Source organism: Macaca nemestrina, chromosome 12, assembly GCF_043159975.1.
Source record: "Macaca nemestrina isolate mMacNem1 chromosome 12, mMacNem.hap1, whole genome shotgun sequence".
NCBI lineage: Eukaryota > Metazoa > Chordata > Mammalia > Primates > Cercopithecidae > Macaca > Macaca nemestrina.
In genome coordinates, this window is record NC_092136.1 from 18,208,235 (window position 1) to 18,219,690 (window position 11,456).

Here is an 11,456-nt window from a genome sequence, read left to right on the forward strand (position 1 = left end):
GATAAACAGGAAACACGTAGTTTGGAAAGCCTGGTGGGAAGCTGCTATAGACGAATCATGTCCCTCCACATTCCTGTGTTTGAAGCCTTAGTCCATTTGGGCTGTTGTAACGAAACAGACTGGGTGGCTTGTAAACAACAGGAACTGATGTCTCACAGTTCTGGAGGCTGGGAAGTCCAAGATCAAGTCACCTGTAGATTGGGTGTCTGGTGAGGGTGCACGTTCTTGTTCACAAATGGAATCTTCTTGCTGTGTTCCTGCGTGGTGGAAGGGACAAGCAAGTTGTCTGCATTGCATTGCTTTTTTTTTTTTTTTTTGGGACAGGGTCTCACTCTGTCACACAGGCTGTAGTGCGGTGGTGAGATCTCAGCTCACTGCAACCTCCGCCTCCTGGGTTCAGGCAGTTCTTCTGCCTCAGCCTCCTGAATAGCTGAGATTACAGGTACGCATCAACACGCCTGGCTAATTTTTGTGTTTTTAGTAGAGATGGGGTTTCGCCAAGTTGACCAGGCTGGTCTCTAACTCCTGACCTCAAAGATCCACCTGTCTCGGCCCCCAAAGTGCTGGGATTACAGACGAAAACCACCATGCTAGGTGCAGTCCCTTAATAAGGGCACTAATCCCATTTATAAGGGCTCCACCCTCATGACCTAATTGCCTCCCAAAGGCCCCACCTGCCTGATATGACAGTCCTAGCAGACTCATATAAAGTGATAAGTTCTTTGGAACAATAAAGAGTAGAGCCTGGTCGTGTGCAGTGGCTCCTGATTGTAATCCCAGCACTTTGAGAGGCCGAGGTGGGTGGGTCACTTGAGCCCAGGAGTTCAAGACCAACCTGGACAACACTGCAAAACCCTGTCTCTAGAAAAAAAAAAAAATACAAAAATTAGTCAGCATGGTGGCACACACCTGTAGTCCCAGCTACTTGGGAGGATGAAGCAGGAGATTCTTTTGAACCTGGGAGGCGGAGGTTGCAGTGAGTTGAGATCATACTACTGCACTTCAGCCTGGGGGACGGAGCAATACTCTGTCTCAAAAAAAATAAGAGTAGCCGGGCACCGTGGCTCACGCCTGTAATCCCAGCACTTTGGGAGGCCAAGGCGGGCGGATCACAAGGTCAGGAGATCGAGACCACGGTGAAACCCCGTTTCTACTAAAAATACAAAAAATTAGCCGGGCGCAGTGGTGGGCGCCTGTAGTCCCAGCTACTCAGGAGGCTGAGGCAGGAGAATGGCATGAACCCGGGAGGCGGAGCTTGCAGTGAGCCGAGATTGTGCCACTGCACTCCAGCCTGGGCGACAGAGCGAAACTCTGTCTCAAAAAAAATAAATAAATAAAAAATAAGAGTAGAGGTTAGGGGCAGGGGCTCACGCCTGTAATCCCAGCACTTTGGGAGGCCGAGGGGGGCGGTTGGATCACCTGAGGTCAGGAGTTCGAGACCAGCCTGACCAACATGGTGAAACCCTGCCTCTACTAAAAATAGAAACATTAGCTGGGCGTGGTGGTAGGCACCTGTAATCCCAGCTGCTAGGGAGGCTGAAGCAGGAGAATCACTTGATCCGGGGAGGTGGCGGTTGCGGTGAGCTGAGATTGTGCCATTGCACTCCAGCCTGGGCGACACAGCGAGACTCCATCTCAAAAAAGAAAAGAATAGAGCCTGGTCCCTCTTCCTCATGTTCATCCCCTTCCCTAAACCAGTCTTAAAACCATTAAGTGGGACAGAGCAAGACAAGTATCTGTGTGGAGGGGTGACCTGGTGTGAGGTGTTGGGAGTCTAAGCAGGCTGAAGAGTGTCCACACAGGGGAAGGCCTGGGGTGAGAGGTCAGAACCTGTGTGGAGAGAGGACGGAATCCACACATGGGGTTGGGTTGTTTTGAAGTGTCAGAGACCGAGCCCAAGGCGGGACAGCCTGATGTGGGCCACTGGGACCTCACCAGGGCAAAGAGGCATCCAAATTGGTGAAGGTTTGTGTGAGGCATCAGAGCTTGAGTAGAGCGAATAGGCCATGCACATGATTTGGGGCATCCTGGCAGGGGCATTAGGTCCAGGATGGAGTGAAGAGGGTTCTGTGTGTGGAAGGGAGTGGCAGTGGAACACTGGGTACACAGAGGGGGTAGATCAAACAAGTAAGTAGGTTGTGTGCAGTGGCTCACAATCTATAATCCCAGCACCCTGGGAGGCCAAGGCAGGTGGATCACTTGAGGTCAGGAGTTTGAGAGCAGCCTGGCCAACATGGTGAAACTCCATCTCTACTGAAAATACAAATAAATTAGCCGGGCGTGGTGGCGGGCACCTGTAGTCCCAGCTACTGGGGAGGCTGAGGCAGGAGAATGGTGTGAATCTGGGAAGTGGAGCTTTCAGTGAGCCGAGATCACGCCACTGTACTCCAGCCTGGGTGACAGAGCAAGACTCTGTCTCAAAAAAGAAAAAAATTAGCTGGACGTGGTGGTGCACACTTGTAATCCTAGCTACTTGGGAGGCCGAGGCAGGAGAATCCCTTGAGCCCAGGAGGTGGAGGTTGCAATGAGCTGAGATCACACCACTGCACTCCAGCCTGGGCAACAAGAGTGAGACTCCATCTCCAAAAAAAAAAAAAAAAGTAAGTAGATTAAGGACAGTGAAAGGCAGCTTTCTCACTTTTTTTTTTTTATGGTATCTCGCTTTGTCACCCAGGCTGGAGTGCAATGCCTCCATCTTGGCTCACTGCAACCTCTGCCTCCTGGGTTGAAGCGATTCTCCTGCCTCAGCCTCCTGAGTAGCTGGGACTACAGGTGCCCACCACCATGCCAGCTAATTTTTTGCATTTTTAGTAGAGACAGGGTTTCACTGTGTTAGCCAGGATGGTCTTGATCTCCTGACCTCATGATCTGCCTGCCTCAGCCTCCAAACGTGCTGGGATTACAGATGTGAGCCACTGTGCCCGGCTGCTTTCTCACTGTTGAAGGAGAGAATTACAAATATGGAAAGGGAGAGAACCAGAGTGGGCCCTGTGGTGTTGAATTGGAATTGTAGGAATCAGTGTGAACTCATGGACTTCAAAATATACAGGTAGACCTAGAAATAAATATAGTTATAAATGTATGTGTGTCCACTAGCCTGGGCACAGTGATATGCCAACAGCAATGAGCTCACCCAGCACCCAGGGCTTGGCTTCTAAACACCGCATTTCACTACAAGGAACCAAGGCTCTTTAGGGCTGGGTCATGGAGAGTATAAGATGAGCCACAGCTATTTTGTGCCAGAAAGCAAGGGGAGTTGAAAGAATGATGAGGAAAAGTCAAAGGACACAGGAGCCAGCTTGGATGGTCTCCCAGTGGCCACTGATAATGAGTAACAATGATTGTCTCAGCTCAGGCTGCCATAACAAGGCACCTTAGGATGAGTAGCTTAACAACTAAAACTTATAGTTCTGGAGACTGGAAATCCAAGATCGAGGTGCCAGAAAATTCAAGAAGCCTCTCTTCCTGACTTGCCCTTCTCTCTGTGTTCTTACATGACTTTCCCCCTGTGCTCCTGTGGTGACAGCAAGACCCAGCTTTCTCTCTCTCTCTCTTTTTATTTTATGTATTTATTTATTTTTGAGACAGAGTCTCACTCTGTTTCCCAGGCTGGAGTGCAGTGGCGTGATCTTGGCTCACTGCCTCAGCCTCCTGAGTAGCCAGGATTACAGGTATGTGCCACCAGTCCTGGCTAATTTTTGTATTTTTAGTAGAGACAGGGTTTCACCATGTTGGTCAGGCTGGTCATGAAGTCCTGGACTCAAGTGATCCGTCTGCCTCAGCCTCCCAAACTGCTGGGATTACAGGCACGTGTCGCCACACCCAGCTAATTTTTGTATTTTTAGTAGAGACAGGATTTGGCCATGCTGGCCAGGCTGGTCTCGAACACCTGACCTCAGGTGATCTGTCTCCCCACCCTGTCTCTTTCCCTCCCTCCCTGTGTCTTCCTCTTCCTATAAAGGCACTGATTGGCTGGATGTGGTGGCTCATGCCTGTAACTCCAGTACTTTGGGAGGTGGAGGCAGGCAAATCACTTGAGGTCAGGAGTTTGAGACCAGCCTGGGCAACACGGTGAAACCCCGTCTCTACTAAAAATACAAAACTTAGCTGGGTGTGATGGTGCACATCTGTAATCCCAACTAGTCAGGAGGCTGAGGTGGGAGGATCACTTGAGCCCAGGAGGCAGAGACTGCAATGAGCTGAAATGGCACCACTGCACTCCAGCCTGGGCCATGGAGTGAGACCCTGTCAAAAAAAAAAAAAAAAAAAAAAAAAGCTAGGCCTCATTGAGAAGGTGGCATGTGAGTGAAACCTTGAAGGAGGTGAGAGACTGAACTAAGCAGATTTCCTGGAAAGAGCGTTCTCTTAGAGAACAGAATCCAAGACAGGAGCTTGCCTGATGTGCTCAGGAGCAGCAGGGAGACCTGTAAGTGAGCAGGAGGGAAGGAGGAGAAGTGGAGGCCGGAAGGAGAGTGTGGTGTGAACAAACGAAGGCGTTGAGAAGGACTCTGGCTCCTGCTCTGGCGAGTCGGGCACCTGCTGAGGATTTTGAGCAGAGGAGTGACATGATCTGACTTGGCTTTACAAGAATTCCTCTGGTTGCTATGTGGAGAACAGATGTGATACAAGACAGCTGGCCTGAATGTTTCAAAAATGCCAAGGCCATGAAAGACCAAAATGATTGGGAGACTGTTCTAGAATAAAGGAGATTAAAGAGATGTGGCAACTAAATGGATCATGTGACCCTTGATACTGTATTTTTAAAATTTTTAAAATATTTTATTTTATTTTTGAGATGGAGTCTCGCTCTGTCAGCCAGGCTGGAGTACAGTGGCGTGATCTTAGCTCACTGCAAACTCCACCTCCCAGGTTCAAGCAATTCTTCTGCCTCAGCCTCCCCAGTAGCTGGGATTACAGGCGCCCACCACCATGCCCAGCTAACTTTGTGTATTTTTTTTTTTTTTTTGAGACGGAGTCTCGCTCTGTCGCCCAGGCTGGAGTGCAGTGGCGCGATCTCGGCTCACTGCAAGCTCCGCGTCCCAGGTTCACGCCATTCTCCTGCCTCAGCCTCCCGAGTAGCTGGGACTACAGGCGCCCGCCACCACCCCGGCTAATTTTTTGTATTTTTAGTAGAGACGGGGTTTCAACGTGTTAGCCAGGATGGTCTTGATCTCCTGACCTCGTGATCCACCCACCTCGGCCTCCCAAAGTGCTGGGATTACAGGCGTGAGCCACTGCGCCTGGCCTGGATTTTTTTTTTTTCAAAGGCTATAAGGGAGGCCGGGCGCGGTGGCTCAAGCCTGTAATCCCAGCACTTTGGGATGCCGAGGCGGGCGGATCACAAGGTCAGGAGATCGAGACCACAGTGAAACCCCGTCTCTACTAAAAATACAAAAAATTAGCCGGGCGCGGTGGCGGGCGCCTGTAGTCCCAGCTACTCAGGAGGCTGAGGCAGGAGAATGGCGTGAACCCGGGAGGCGGAGCTTGCAGTGAGCCAAGATCACGCCACTGCATTCCAGCCTGGGCAACAGCGTGAGACTCCGTCTCAAAAAAAAAAAAAAAAAAAAGGCTATAAGGGATGTTTAGGGAATAATTTAAGACATTTTTATATGGACTATATATTGGATATTATTGCATCAATATTAAATTCCCTGGGTGTGACTATATATATGTATACATACACACACACATATATATTTATTTATTTATTTATTTATTTTTTGAGAGAGAGTCTCCCTCTGTCACCCAGGCTGGAGTGCAGTGGTGCGATCTCGGCTCGCTGCTACCTCTACCTCCAGGGCTCAAGTGATTCTCCTGCCTCAGCCTCCTGAGTAGCTGGGATTACAGGCATGTGCCACCATGCCCGGCTAATTTTTGTATTTTTAGTAGAGACAGGGTTTCTCTATATTGGCCAGACTGGTCTCAAATACCAACCTCAAGTGATCTGCCTGCCTTGGCCTCCCAAAATGCTGGGACTACAGTCGTGAGCCACCGCCCCTGGCCGACTGTGTGTTATACTACCAATGTATCGTAGCTATGTATGAGAATATCTTTGTTTTTAGGAGACACAGGCTGAAATATTTAGAGGTGAAGTGTCATGAAGTCTGGAAGTTATTTTGATTTTTTTTTTTTTTAAACAGAGTATTGCCGTGTTGCCCAGCCTGGAGTGCAGTGGCCCGATCTCAGCTCACTGCATCCTCTGCCTCCCAGGTTCAAGCAATTATCTTGCCTCAGCCTCCCAGGTAACTGAGACTACAGGCGCACGCCACTGATTTTTGTATTTTTAGTAGAGACGAGGTTTCATCATGTTGGCCAGGCTGGTCTTGAATTCCTGACTTCAATCTGTTCACCTCGGCCTCCCAAAGTGCTGAGATTACAGGCGTGAGCCACTGTGCCCGGACAGAAATGACATTCTTTGTCATCCATGCCAGAGTGTGGTGGCACGATCATAGCTCACTGCCACCTTGACCTCCTGGGCTCAGGTGTTCCTCCTGCCTGTACCTCCTGAGTAGCTGGGACTACAGGTGTGTGCCACCACACCTGGCTAATTTTTTAAAATTATTTTTAGAGATGAACTCTCCCTACATTGCCCAGGCTGGTCTCAAACTCCTGGGCTCAAGAGATTCTCCTGCCTTGGCCTCCCAGACTGCTGGGATTACAGCCATGAGCTACCTCGCCCAGCCTGTAGCTTACTTTGAAATGGTTTGGGAATAAATATGTGTGTGTACACACACAGAGAGAGAGAGAGCAAAGTCAAATGTGGCAAAATGTTATCAACTGGCAAATCTAGACAAAAGGCACAAGGTGTTCATTGTCTATTCTTTAAACTTTGTTGTATGTTCAACATTTTTCAAAATAAAGGGTTTTTCAAAACAATAGATTTTAGGAAGCATTGTCCAGAGAAACAGAACCAGTAGGATCGCTTTGCTTGTACTTTTGTGTGTGTGTGTGTTTTTATTTGTTTGTTTTGAGATGGAGTCTTGGTCTAGTCACCCAGGCTGGAGTGCAACAGCACGATCTCGGCTCACTGCAACCTCCGCCTCCCACGTTCAAGCAATTCTCCTGCCTCAGCCACCTGAGTATCTGGGAATACAGGTGCCCGCCACCAATGCCCGGCTAATTTTTTTATATTTTTAGTAGAGACGGAGTTACTCCATGTTGGTCAGCCTGGTCTCAAACTGGTCTCTGACCTCAGGCGATCCACCCGCCTCGACCTCCCAAAGTGTTGGGATTACAGGCGTGAGCCACCGCACCTGGCTGCTTGTACTTTTAATGGCAAAAACTGCAATCACTTCTGCACCAACCTGCTATATAAAGAGATGTAGTATAAGGACTTGGCTCATGTGATTATGGAGTCTGGCAAGTCCCTAGATCTGCAGGGTGAGTTCTAGAGACTGAGGAGACTTGATGGTTTTGTTCTAGCCTGATTCAGAAGATCTGAGAACCAGGAGAGCCAATGGGATAGTTCTCCTCTGAAGGCTGTCAGGCTCAAGCCCCGTGAAGAATAATGTTTCAGTTCAACTCCAAAGGCAGAAAAGACCTTTGTGCCTGTCGGAAGGGAATCTGGCAGGAAGAACTCCCTCTGAGTCAGCCTTTCTGTTCAACTCACGCCTGCAACTGACAGGATGAGGCCCGCCCACATTAGAGAGGGCAACCTGCTTTCCTCAGTCTCCTTATTTAAATGTCAATCTTGTCTAAAAACAGCCTGACAAAAAGACCCAGAATAATGTTGAACCAAACACCTGGGCACCCCATGGCCCAGTCAAAATTAACCATCACAGGATGGTTAGGGTAGAATCCAGGAGACCAGTGGAAAGGCCCTGCAATAATCTAGGGGTAGTCAGGTGCGGTGGCTCATGCCTGTAATCCCAGCACTTTGGGAGGCTGAGGCGGGCAGATTGCTTGGGGTCAGGAGTTCAAGACCAGCCTGGTCAACATGGTGAAACCCCATCTTTACCAAAAATACAAAAATTAGCCAGGCATGGTGGCATGCGCCTGTAATCCCAGCTACTCGGGAGGCTGAGGCAAGCGAATCGCTTGAACCTGGCAGGCAGAGGTTGCAGTGAGTCAAGATAGTACCACTGCACTCCGGCCTGGGCAACAGAGTGAGACCATCTCAAAAGCAACAGCAACGACAAATAATAGTAATAATAAGCTAGGTCTGAGATGATGGTGACTTGAACCAGGGTGATAGGCATTGGAGGGAGTGAGAAATGGTCCTACTCAAGGGGATTAGGAGGAGGTATATCTTTTGTTTTGGAAATTTTCAAATAGATACAAAAGGAGAAAAACCAATGAATTTCCATCTCAGCCTTAACTATGCATTTCAGCACATGGACAATCTTGTTTACCCCCAAAAGCCCCGCTAAGCTCCACACCCTCCACTTGATTGTTTTGATTCAGATCTTGCTATTTCTGAATTCTGTATATATGTTTAAGGTAGACTCAATGGGATTTCCAGGTGGATTGGATTTGCTGTTGAGGTAGGAGGTGGGACTTGACTCTAGAGGCAGGGCTCAGACATTGGACCAAATTGAAGACTAGCTAAAACAGGGATGGGGCAGAGACACCTCTCCAGAAGACACGCCCACCAGTGTGCCCTGTCAGTTTGCCATTGCCATGGCAACGGCAACACCTGAAAGTCACCACCCCTTTCCATGGCAACAATTAAATGACCTGGAAGTTACCACCCTTTTTCTAGAAATGTCTGCATTATATGTCCCTTAATTTGCATACAGTTGGCCGGGCGCGGTGGCTCAAGCCTGTAATCCCAGCACTTTGGGAGGCCGAGACGGCCGGATCACTAGGTCAGGAGATCGAGACCATCCTGGCTAACATGGTGAAACCCCGTCTCTACTAAAAAATACAAAAAACTAGCCGGGCGAGGTGGCGGGCGCCTGTAGTCCCAGCTACTCAGGAGGCTGAGACAGGAGAATGGCCCGAACCCGGGAGGCAGAGCTTGCAGTGAGCTGAGATCCGGCCACTGCACTCCAGCCTGGGCGACAGAGCGAGACTCCGTCTCAAAAAAAAAAAAAAAAAAAAATTTGCATACAGTTAAAAGTAAGTGTAAATATGAGTGCAACACTGCCTCTGAGCTGCTACTGTAGGTACGCTGCCTATGGGGTGGCCCCTCTGCTGCTGCTGTACCCTACCTCTTCAGTAAAAGTTGCTGCCTAACCCCACCAGCTCACCTTGAATTCCTTCCTTGGTGAAGCCAAGAACCCTCCTGGGCTAAGCCCCAATTTTGGGGCTTGCTTGCCCTGCATCCCTGAGGGGAGAGAGAAGTCAAGAGTGACTCTAGGTGCAGTTGCTCACGCCTGTAATCTCAGGACTTTGGGAGGCAGAGGTTGATGGATCGCTTGAGCCCAGGATTTTGCGACCAGCCTGGGCAACATGGTGAAACTCCATCTCTACTAAAAACACAAAAACAGCCGGGCGTGGTGGCTCACACCTGTAATCCCAGCACTTTGTGAGGCCAAGATGGGTGGATCACCTGAGGTTAGGAGTTCAAAACCAGCCTGACCAACACCGAGAAACCCCATCTCTACTAAAAATACAAAATTAGCCGGGCATGGTAGCGCATGCCTGTAATCCCAGCTACTTGGGAGGCTGAGGCAGGAGAATTCCTTGAACCCGGGAGGCAGAGGTTGCAGTGAGCCAAGATTGCACCACTGCCTTCCAGCCTGGGCAACAAGAGTGAAACTCTGTCTCAAAAACAAAACAAAACAAAACAAACCCACAAAAATTAGCTGGGCATGGTGGCGTGCATCTGTAGTCCCAGTTACTTGGGAGGCTGAGGTGGGAGAGTCACCTGAGCCTGGGAAGTGGCGACTGCAGTGAGCTGTGATCACACCACTGCACTCCAGCCTGGGTGACAGACTGAGACTCTGTCTCAAAACAAACAAACAGAAACAAAGAATGACTCCAGGGTTTTGGCCTGGTGGCTCTCCCCAGCTTGATGCCAAGACAGAAACATCTGTTCTAGGCCTGGCCTAGACCTCTTCTCTCTAGAGGCCCAGATGGACCAGAGGCCCTTAATTCAGCCAGCCTTTTTCTCCCTGAGGGCATGCTCTGCCCCAGATTCCCAGCTCCTTGCTGGGACTGACCTCGTGGTACTTCCTTAATCTTTTTGAGCAGAGTGAACCATCATAAACTCTTCTCCTTTTTCTCCCATCTCCCCAAGACATTCCCACTCCTGGGCTCCCAAGATAATCAATCCCTGTCATTCTAGCCAGGATCAAAGACGGAGATGTTCAGGGCCGGGTACAGTGGCTCACGCCTGTAATCCCAGCACTTTGGGAGGCCGAGACGGGCTGATGACCTGAAGTCAGGAGTTCGAGACCAGCCTGACCAATATGGTGAAACACCATCTCTACTAAGAATACAAAAATTAGCCAGGTATGGTGGCGGATGCCTATAGTCCCAGCTACTTGGGAGGCTGAGACAGGAGAATCACTTGAACCCAAGAGGCAGAGGTTGCAATGAGCTGAGACTATGCCACTGCACTCCAGCCTGGGTGACAGAGCAAGACTCTGTCTCCAAAAAAAAAAAAAAAAAAAAAAAAAAAAAAAAAGAATGAGACGTTTAACATTCCACCGGGTTGTGGTCCGGCACTGGCTCTGGGGATTAGGAAAAAGATTGCAGTATAGAACTGAGCTCAATTCTGAATACAGCAAACACAGCTGGGAATTTATAATGAAAGCAAAGTGAAGGGGTCAGTGGATTGAAAATTACTAAGAGGAAGTGTCAAGAGTAGGGGGATTCTTGCTAAAACGGGATTCTTGTTAAAAAGCAGGCCAAGGGCCGGGCGCGGTGGCTCAAGCCTGTAATCCCAGCACTTTGGGAGGCCGAGGCGGGCGGATCACAAGGTCAGGAGATCGAGACCACAGTGAAACCCCGTCTCTACTAAAAATACAAAAAATTAGCCGGGCGCGGTGGCGGGCGCCTGTAGTCCCAGCTACTCAGGAGGCTGAGGCAGGAGAATGGCGGGAACCCGGGAGGCGGAGCTTGCAGTGAGCCGAGATCGCGCCACTGCACTCCAGCCTGGGCAACAGCGTGAGACTCCGTCTCAAAAAAAAAAAAAACAAAAAAAAAAAAAAAAAAAAAAAAAAGCAGGCCAAGGACAGACGGGCGTGGTGGCTCACGCCTGTAATCCCAGCACTTTGGGAGGCGGAGGCGAGAGGATCATGAGGTCAGGAGATTGAGACCATCCTGGCCAACATGGTGAAACCCCGTCTCTACTAAAAATACAAAAATTAGCTGGGCGTGGTGGTGGGTGTCTGTAATCTCAGCTACTTGGGAGGCTGAGGCAGGAGAATCGCTTGAATCCAGGAGGCGGGGGTTGCAGTGATCCAAGATCGCACCACTGCACTCCAGCCTGGGTGACAGAGCCAGACTCCATCTCAAAAAAAAAAAAAAAAAAAGCAGGCCAGGAACTTATACTTCAAATTTGAAGA